The following is a 10013-nucleotide window of genomic DNA, read 5'->3' as shown; positions in this document are numbered from 1 at the left end:
CCCTGCCCGATCCTCCCGCATCTCCTCCCTCCTCTCGCTCGCCCCGCTCCTCCCGATCCATCTGCACCGAGCCCCGCGGCCGCTTCGTCCATGTCGCCCCGCGCCTCCGTCCCGCGAGACCGCCCGCTCCTTCCATGGCCACGCCTCGCCGTCCGAGCTGCTGATCCCGTCGGCCTGCCACCGCGCCTCCTCGCTGAGGCCACCTGGTTCATCCTCCACACCATGGCCAACCCGACCCCAAGCTCCTGCTGCAGCCGCTTCTTCCCAGCTCCGCCCCTACTTCTCCGGCTTCGTCCTCGACCGGACAGCATCGACCGAGCCGCTCCTTCCGCCGCCATGGCCTTGCGCCTCTCCGTCGACCACCAGGGTCCTCCCCTGCCGCCGCCTTGGTCCCTGCTGGAGCTCTTCTGCCCGTCATAGACAGGAGCTGGAGCTCCTTACCGCATCGCTGCCGTGCCCCGTCGCTCGCCTGACCGCAAACACCATCGCCTCCTTGCTGCTGCCCACCCGAGGCCTTTTGTGTTGCTCTGGATCTCGCCAAGACCCACCTTGGATTTTGGCAAGTAGCATGAGGATCGAGGACTCCGAGCAACCGGTCTGTCAAGTTTCTCAAAGACCACATGGACGCCAAGTACCACGACGTTGACGACCCTTCAAGTTCGACTACCGTTGCCATGTACCACTACCGTCGCAAGAACCGAGACCGGCAAGTCCGAAGACCCCAAGTACCACGACTACCCTCGAGGACGTTGGCTCCGTCAAGTTCGACTACAACTCGTGTACGACTACCGCCGGCATGAACAACTACTTCCACTACGAGATGTACCACTACCGTCGCCACGTGAACAACTACTTCCCCTACGACCCGTGAACGACTACTTCCTTCGTCGAACCCAAACCGCTCTGAAATGCACGCTTCAAAGGTATAACGACGAGATGACCGACCGTGATCGAATGCATGTGTTGTATGAGATGTACTATATGTTTGCACCGTGTCCGATTTGCCCCTCTTTTGCCATGCCACCGTCCCGTGGGAACCCAGAAGTCGGGAGCACCCCACCATCTTTGCATGTTGTGCACATCCGCACACTTCTCTCTTGCATCGGTATCTCAATCGAGTTACCGGAACCGATATGTTTCCGTGGAACCATTTTCGGATATGCTGCCGTGGCACCATTTTCGTTATCGTTGCCGTGGCACCCCTTTTGTTCCGCCATGGTGACCAAATGCTCCCTATCATTTAGATGTCAACATTTTCATAAAATTGCATAAACTCGTATGTGTCATCCGCATCATGATAACAACATTTAAAATGCTTAAAACTGTGTTTGCTTTAAACTACTAAATAACATATGGGGATTTTCCAGAATTGTTGTTTGTTATTTCCGGCCTCATTTAAACTTGCCTAAATAGTTAGTTTACTTATGCTTCACCCCTTGCCATGTTAATTAACATTTAATATGTGTTGAGTATCATAACCGAGAGAGAACTAAATAATTGATGTGGTGTTCCGTCAATATGCAACTCGTTGCATATTGAGCTCCACTTAATTTGTAGTATGGTTTGTTGCATTTTGCCATGCCATGCCTATTTAAACCGGACATGCATCATACTTGATTGTGCATCATGCCATGTTTATGTGATGTTTGTTTACCATATTGTTTGCTTCTTTCCGGGTTGCTTCTCTCGTTAGCTTCGGTTTCATTCCGGAGTTGTGAGGATTCGTTCGACTACGTCCGCTTGTCTTCTTCATGGACTCGTTCTTCTTCCTTGCGGGATTTCAGGCAAGATGACCGCTACCCTGGATCTCATTACTATCATTGCTATGCTAGTTGATTCGTTCTATTGCTATGCTGCGTTACCTATCTTTTGCTCCTCAAGCCTCCCAAATTGCCATGAACCTCTAACCTTTGACACCCGTCCTAGCAAACCATTGCTTGGCTATGTTACCGCTTTGCTCAGCCCTCTTATAGCGTTGCTAGTTGCAGGTGAAGTTGAAGATTTCTCCATGGTGGACAGGATTTTGGTTGGGATTTCACAATATCTCATATATTATTAATGCATCTATATACTTGGTAAAGGGTGGAAGACTTGGCCTTTTGCCTGGTGTTTTGTTCCACTCTTGCCGCCCTAGTTTCCGTCATACCGGTGTTATGTTCCCGGATTTTGCGTTCCTTACGCGGTCGGGTGATTTATGGGACCCCCTTGACAGTTCGCTTTGAATAAAACTCCTCCAGCAAGGCCCAACCTTGGTTTTACCATTTGCCTCACCTAGCCATTTTTCCCTTGGGTTTCCGGAGCCCAAGGGTCATCTTTATTTTAGCCCCCCCGGGCCAGTGCTTGTCTAAGTGTTGGTCCGAACCGAGTAGACTGCGGGGCCCCCTCGGGGAAACTCAAGGTTTGGTTTTACTCGTAGGATGTCTCATCCGGTGTTGCCCTGAGAACGAGATATGTGCAGCTCCTATCGGGATTGTCGACGCATCGGGCGGCTTTGCTGGTCTTGTTTTACCATTGTCGAAATGTCTTGTAAACCGGGATTCCGAGCCTGATCGGGTCTTCCTGGGAGAAGGTCTATTCCTTCGTTGATCGCGAGAGCTTGTCATGGGCTAAGTTGGGACACCCCTGCAGGGTATAATCTTTCGAAAGCCGTGCCTGCGGTTATAGGCAGATGGGAATTTGTTAATGTCCGGTTGTAGATAACTTGACACCAGATCCAAATTAAAACGCATCAACCGCGTGTGTAGCCGTGATGGTCTCTTCTCGTCGGAGTCCGGGAAGTGAACACGGTTTCTGGGTTATTCTTGACGTAGGTAGGTGTTCAGGATCACTTCTTGATCATTGATAGCTTCACGATCGTTCCTTTTGCTCTCTTCTCGCTCTTATTTGCGTATGTTAGCCACCATATATGCTTAGTCGCTGCTGCAGCCTCACCACTTTACCCCTTCTTTTCCCTTTAAGCTTTGCTAGTCTTGATACCCATGGTAATGGGATTGCTGAGTCCTCGTGGCTCACAGATTACTACAACAACAGTTGCAGGTACAGGTTATGCGATGATCATGACGCGAGAGCGAGGTTTGCTTGCGTTGAGTTCTTCTTCTGCTTCTTCGATCAGGGGATAGGTTCCAGGTCGGCAGCCTGGGCTAGCAGGGTGGATGTCGTTTGAGTTTCTGTTTGTGATTCATCCATAGTCGGATGATGCTCTTATGTATTGTATTGTTGTATTCGTGTGGCATTGTAAGCCTTATGTATGTATCCCCATCTATTATGTAATGTTGATGTAATGATATCCACCTTGCAAAGTGTTTCAATATGCGGGTCTATCCTTGGTGGGACCTTCGAGTTCCTTTTGGATAGGGTCGCATATTGGGCGTGACAAGTTGGTAATCAGAGCCTCGACCGACCATAGGAGCCCCCTTGATTGTTGGTCGTTGTTGAGTCTAGAAGAAAACTATTTTGAGGCTTAGAATTATATATATCGGAGAGTAGGAATTCTTTTTACTCCTCAGTCCCTTCATCGCTCTGGTGAGGTCTCCTGACGTAGATGTTTTGACTTTCCTTTCCTCAAATTTCACTCAAAAAATTTTTAGGATCACGCGGGTATCTTGGAATCGTTTCGATGGTTTTGTGACGAGAACATTGTTCTTGGTGCCTCCTGTCTATTTATGTGGCTTTGACCCGGGGAGTCGAGCTCTGAGGTGTTGTCGTCACAATTTTATCGTTGCAGTTCTAGAATACCTGAGATTTGCCGACATCGAAAATCTCTTTTATGCAGTTGTTGGTGAGATAACCCCGATAACCCAGTACTAGGGCGAGCTCGGGAGTATTGCCATAACTCGTATAACGGATGCTTTTCGAAGGTTGAGGTACACGATTTCCGAAGGTTTCTTGGTTATGTGTTGACGGATGTATACAGCTGGATGTAGGTATTGTTAGTTTGGGTGAGATATATTGCTTCCCCTGTATCCCCAACACCAGATTGCATAACCAGAAAGTTTCGGGAGTTTTATAGGTGGGAATTCAAGTAGTTCCTAGAATATCTTTTCGACAGATGCATGATATGAGATTGGGGTTCGACATCTAGTGGTCCGCCTTTCCACGGTCATTTTTACAGTGGTCTCGCTGTGTCTTAAAGAACCCTTGGCTATGCTGGTTCGGGGACACTTCGTATGTCATGTGCACTGCCTTGTACATGATGGTGCTGTACACTCGAGCCTGTGTGGGCCCCCCACCACGAAAACTTCGGACGGAATCTCTATCATAAGTTTGTTCCGGCTTATTCTGCAAGCCAAATCCTTTGTTTGTTTTATTTATGGTATTCGAGTTGCTTCGATGTCAAGTGTTGAATCCATACCTTTCCTAAACGGTGTTCTCATATTGCTATGTGAATACTAATCCTTCTTGATCATCGAGATTGTCAAGTCAATTCTAATTCAACCGGTGTGCTTCTCTTCAAGTGGATCCGATCATTTTCAACATTTGTGAGATCAATTCTATGTTTTCTCAATGGTGTTTGTTCCATCTTCTCCAAGTTGCCTTTGTTTTCCCGCCCTCCCACCCTTTTTCTTCAAGGACTCATATTTCTTAATCATGTATCCTTTTATTAATGTGAAGTTTCTCCATTCTTTTCCCGTCAATGTTCTTATCCGATGATTTTCCATGAAGATGCTCAACAGTTTCAAGTTCATCATCCTTCGTTCTTTTTCTTCTCCGGTGGATCCAATTCAAGCTTTCAATGTTGATCATATTCTTTTCCTCGTTTCTAATGCTTTCTCATGCCGGTGCACCTCTCAATCACTCACCTCTTGCTATTCATTTGTTCTGGAGTGCTCAAGATATCTCAGAAGACTTGTGTTTCCATTCTCAATCCGTTCAAGATATTTCGAGGTTGTTATCTCATTCAAGTCATTTAATTCAACCGGTGCAATCCCCCCCTTTCAATCAATTGTTCAACGATGTTTCTTTCGAGTGGGCCCTAACCCACAGGTCTTTTCCTAGGATCTTACCTGACTCTTCTAATTTTCCCGGAGCCATTCCCAAAGTCTTTCGAAGTTTGGCGTAAGAATGGATTCCATCAGTCACATGCCTTCTCAAGATCTTTCAAATTCTTTTCATCGTTGGCTCAACCCCTTCGCTTTTCATTCTCACGGAGTATCTCAGCAATTTTGGTGATGTTTCTCGTCGTCATTTGAAGATCGCAGAAGAGATTTTCCTCTAAATCTTGTCCCTTCTCTTGAAGATTCATGGCTCTCTTAAAATTCTTTTCACCCATCCGGAGAAATTCAAGAGTCTTTTCAGATTGATTCTCCGTAGCCCATCATCTCAGAATTATTCATTCAAGCTTTCAGCTCTCGTTCTCCAAATCATACTGGTGCATCGTTCAAGTATTATCTAATCAGCTCGGGATCTCTGCGTTCACTTGTATCTAAATTCCCTCAAGTATCTTCATTCGTTCTCTAATTCTTCCCGGTGTTTCTTTATCTTTTCTTCGTTCATTTTCAATTCTTATGGCGGTTTGTTCAAGACTTCTCTTCCTCCGTTATCACATCAAATATTTCGTTGTTTCCAAATCCTACCGTTGGGTCCTTGAAGACCTTCACAAGTTTACGTTATATCCCTCTTAATCCTTTTTACGAGAATAAGTAGTATGCCAAACCCGTTGCTTGTCATCAATTTAAATTGGTGAAGGATAGGCATGACATAATTCTTATTCTTGTTTCATCCAAGTGATTAATTCTTTTCTTCCGGAGATTGTTCATGATGAAGTCATTCCCGGTTCGAGATGTTTCATCTTTTTCTTTTCCGGAGTTCCAAGTTTTCTCGGTTATATCGTCGCGAAGCTCCATCTAAATCATTGCAAGGGTTCACCTTGTGTTTCCAACTTCTCTTTCTTTCTATCATCCTTTTATTACCGGAGTTCTTCTTTGAGGCTCTACATGGTGGTTCGTCAAGGATTCTTTTCATTCTTTATTTGTTCTTCAAGATTTCTCTCGAAGTTATGATCTGCCAAGCTATACTCAAAAATAAACATGGTGCTAAACACATGTTTTTGTTTTGAGGAGCTCTAGTATTCTTCATCTTGCATTCCGAAGTGCAATCCTTTCTACCTTATCCTTTGAGGTGGTGTTATGTCACTCTTGACAATTTCCTTCATGTTTCATGATTCATATGTTGTCAAGAATGAGGTATTCTAAATCCATTAATCTCTTCGTTGGAGTTATCTTGTGTTATATTTCACCTAAAGCCTTCCATTGGGAATGTTGCTATTTGTGGTGCTTATCAATGATCCAAGTTTTGTTCTATCCTCTCGGCGAAAGAAGTTTTCATCTCTTCGTTGATCTCAAGCAAGCAATTGTTTCCGTTAGTGGCCGGGTGTCACCTCATAATTTTGAGATGTTTTCCATAAGCCCACTACAAGCTTATTCGTTTCGTTGTTGGTTTCCAACAACTCCATTATAACCTTTTTGGAAGGGTGCTTTCCAAGCTCATTTGTGGCAGAAGTTGACATTTCCTTCTCCATTCTGTTATTCCAATGATCTATCTTCTATTCTTTCTTTCGGAGGCATTGTGATGTTGCTCTTTTCACTCATCATCTCGAATTGTGAGGATCATGTTCTTTTCGTGCTTATCCATTTAACCGGAGTGTTATGTTCTCTGCTAAGTTCTTTTCATCTTATCAAGTCTTGCAATTCTTTTCAACCAGAGTGGTTCCAATTCCTTCTTGTCCATTGTACTCGTCATTCATAGCTTTGCAACCTCCAAGGTTCAAATGGTGTTCCTTCTTTCTATTCTCCACCGCAGTGCTCTCAATTGTGTTCAACTCCGTTGTGTTCTTTCTTTCAACTTTTCAACCTCTGAAGGTCCGTCGTTTCACTCGCTCGTCAAAGAAGCAACTTAGTTTTACCTCCTCTCTTCCTCTTCCGTTTTCTCTCCGGTGCCATCCTAAATCTCGGGACGAGATCCTCTCATAGTGGTGGAGTGTTGTAACGCCCCAAGACCGGAGCTTCAGATGCCTTCCAGGGTTTTCGAGTTTCGTTGTTTGATTTTGTTTGGTTCGTGCATTCATCTCTACATCATGTGCATTGCATCACGTCATCATGCCATCATGCCTTTTAATTTTTTAAAACTCAACTAAATAAATTGTATGGATCTTCGATCCATTTAAATCGAGGGATATTCACATGGTGATTTCTCTTTAAAACATATTCAAAGTCTCCTACTATTATTAGGGAGCTATAATAAATATTTCATTTTTAAAATTGATCATAACACACTTGCAAAATAAATCCAATGCCTTTCTATGTAAACCTTGGCCTCAACTATTCCCATAATTTCTTTCATCATTTTCCGGAGCTCCACCAAAAATCCGAACATTTTTGGACCTTCCTTTCATCAAGTCCTAGTTCAAACCCATTTGAATTTCAAATGAGTTTGAATTTAAATCTTTCGATCATGCCCACTTCTATTTTTCTTGGAACGAGCATATTTTTGTGAGTCCGGGAAAAATTACCCCCGTGCGCAAATTCTTTCCCGAACCCTCTCTCCTTTTTTTTCTTCTCTCTTATAATTTTTCTGCTAAGAAAATATAAGAGAGAGAGAAGAGAGAGACAGCCCAGCCGCAACCTGCAGCCAGGCCATCTAGGCCCATCCGCAGCCCAGCTTCTCCATAGCCCGGCCGGCCTCTAAGGCCCAGCCCACCTAACCCCCTCTCTAACCCTAGCCCGACCGCTCCCAGCGCAGCTCTGCTCGATCCCTTTCTCCTCCCCTCGTTCCTCCTCCAGCGCCGTCGCACGCACTCCCGCATCTCTCCCTCCTCGCGCTGCACCCCCCTGCCCGATCCTCCCGCATCTCTCCCTCCTCGCGCTGCACCCCCCTGCCCGATCCTCCCGCATCTCCTCCCTCCTCTCGCTCGCCCCGCTCCTCCCGATCCATCTGCACCGAGCCCCGCGGCCGCTTCGTCCATGTCGCCCCGCGCCTCCGTCCCGCGAGACCGCCCGCTCCTTCCATGGCCACGCCTCGCCGTCCGAGCTGCTGCTCCCGTCGTCCTGCCACCGCGCCTCCTCACTGAGGCCACCTGGTTCATCCTCCACGCCATGGCCAACCCGACCCCAAGCTCCTGCTGCAGCCGCTTCTTCCCAGCTCCGCCCCTACTTCTCCGGCTTCGTCCTCGACCGGACAGCATCGACCGAGCCGCTCCTTCCGCCGCCATGGCCTTGCGCCTCTCCGTCGACCACCAGGGTCCTCCCCTGCCGCCGCCTTGGTCCCTGCCGGAGCTCTTCTGCCCGTCATAGACAGGAGCTGGAGCTCCTTACCGCATCGCTGCCGTGCCCCGTCGCTCGCCTGACCGCAAACACCATCGCCTCCTTGCTGCTGCCCACCCGAGGCCTTTTGTGTTGCTCTGGATCTCGCCAAGACCCACCTTGGATTCTGGCAAGTAGCATGAGGACCGAGGACTCGGAGCAACCGATCTGTCAAGTTTCTCAGAGACCACATGGACGCCAAGTACCACGACGTTGACGACCCTTCAAGTTCGACTACCGTTGCCATGTACCACTACCGTCGCAAGAACTGAGACCGGCAAGTCCGAAGACCCCAAGTACCACGACTACCCTCGAGGACGTTGGCTCCGTCAAGTTCGACTACAACTCATGTACGACTATCGCCGGCATGAACAACTACTTCCACTACGAAATGTACCACTACCGTCGCCACGTGAACAACTACTTCCCCTACGACCCGTGAATGACTACTTCCTTCGTCGAACCCAAACCGCTTCGAAATGCACGCTTCAAAGGTATAACGACGAGATGACCGACCGTGATCGAATGCATGTGTTGTATGAGATGTACTATATGTTTGCACCGTGTCCGATTTGCCCCTCTTTTGCCATGCCACCATCCCGTGGGAACCCAGAAGTCGGGAGCACCCCACCATCTTTGCATGTTGCGCACATCCGCACACTTCTCTCTTGCATCGGTATCTTAATCGAGTTACCGGAACCGATATGTTGCCGTGGCACCATTTTCGGATATGCTGCCGTGGCACCATTTTCGTTATCGTTGCCGTGGCACCCCTTTTGTTCCGCCATGGTGACCAAATGCTCCCTATCATTTAGATGTCAACATTTTCATAAAATTGCATAAACTCGTATGTGTCATCCGCATCATGATAACAACATTTAAAATGCTTAAAACTGTGTTTGCTTTAAACTACTAAATAACATATGGGGATTTTCCGGAATTGTTGTTTGTTATTTTCGGCCTCATTTAAACTTGCCTAAATAGTTAGTTTACTTATGCTTCACCCCTTGCCATGTTAATTAACATTTAATATGTGTTGAGTATCATAACCGAGAGAGAACTAAATAATTGATGTGGTGTTCCGTCAATATGCAACTCGTTGCATATTGAGCTCCACTTAATTTGTAGTATGGTTTGTTGCATTTTGCCATGCCATGCCTATTTAAACCGGACATGCATCATACTTGATTGTGCATCATGCCATGTTTATGTGATGTTTGTTTACCATATTGTTTGCTTCTTTCCGGGTTGCTTCTCTTTAAGCTTTGCTAGTCTTGATACCCATGGTAATGGGATTGCTGAGTCCTCGTGGCTCACAGATTACTACTACAACAGTTGCAGGTACAAGTTATGCGATGATCATGACGCGAGAGCGAGGTTTGCTTGCGTTGAGTTCTTCTTCTGCTTCTTCGATCAGGGGATAGGTTCCAGGTCGGCAGCCTGGGCTAGCAGGGTGGATGTCGTTTGAGTTTCTGTTTGTGATTCATCCGTAGTCGGATGATGCTCTTATGTATTGTATTGTTGTATTCGTGTGGCATTGTAAGCCTTATGTATGTATCCCCATCTATTATGTAATGTTGATGTAATGATATCCACCTTGCAAAGCGTTTCAATATGCGGGTCTATCCTTGGTGGGACCTTCGAGTTCCTTTTGGATAGGGTCGCATATTGGGCGTGACAGCCCATCCCACGCAGACTGGGTGAATCGGGGATCCG

This window comes from Triticum dicoccoides, chromosome 5A, assembly GCF_002162155.2.
Source record: "Triticum dicoccoides isolate Atlit2015 ecotype Zavitan chromosome 5A, WEW_v2.0, whole genome shotgun sequence".
NCBI classification, from domain to species: domain Eukaryota; kingdom Viridiplantae; phylum Streptophyta; class Magnoliopsida; order Poales; family Poaceae; genus Triticum; species Triticum dicoccoides.
Note: the sequence above shows the minus strand (reverse complement) of the source record.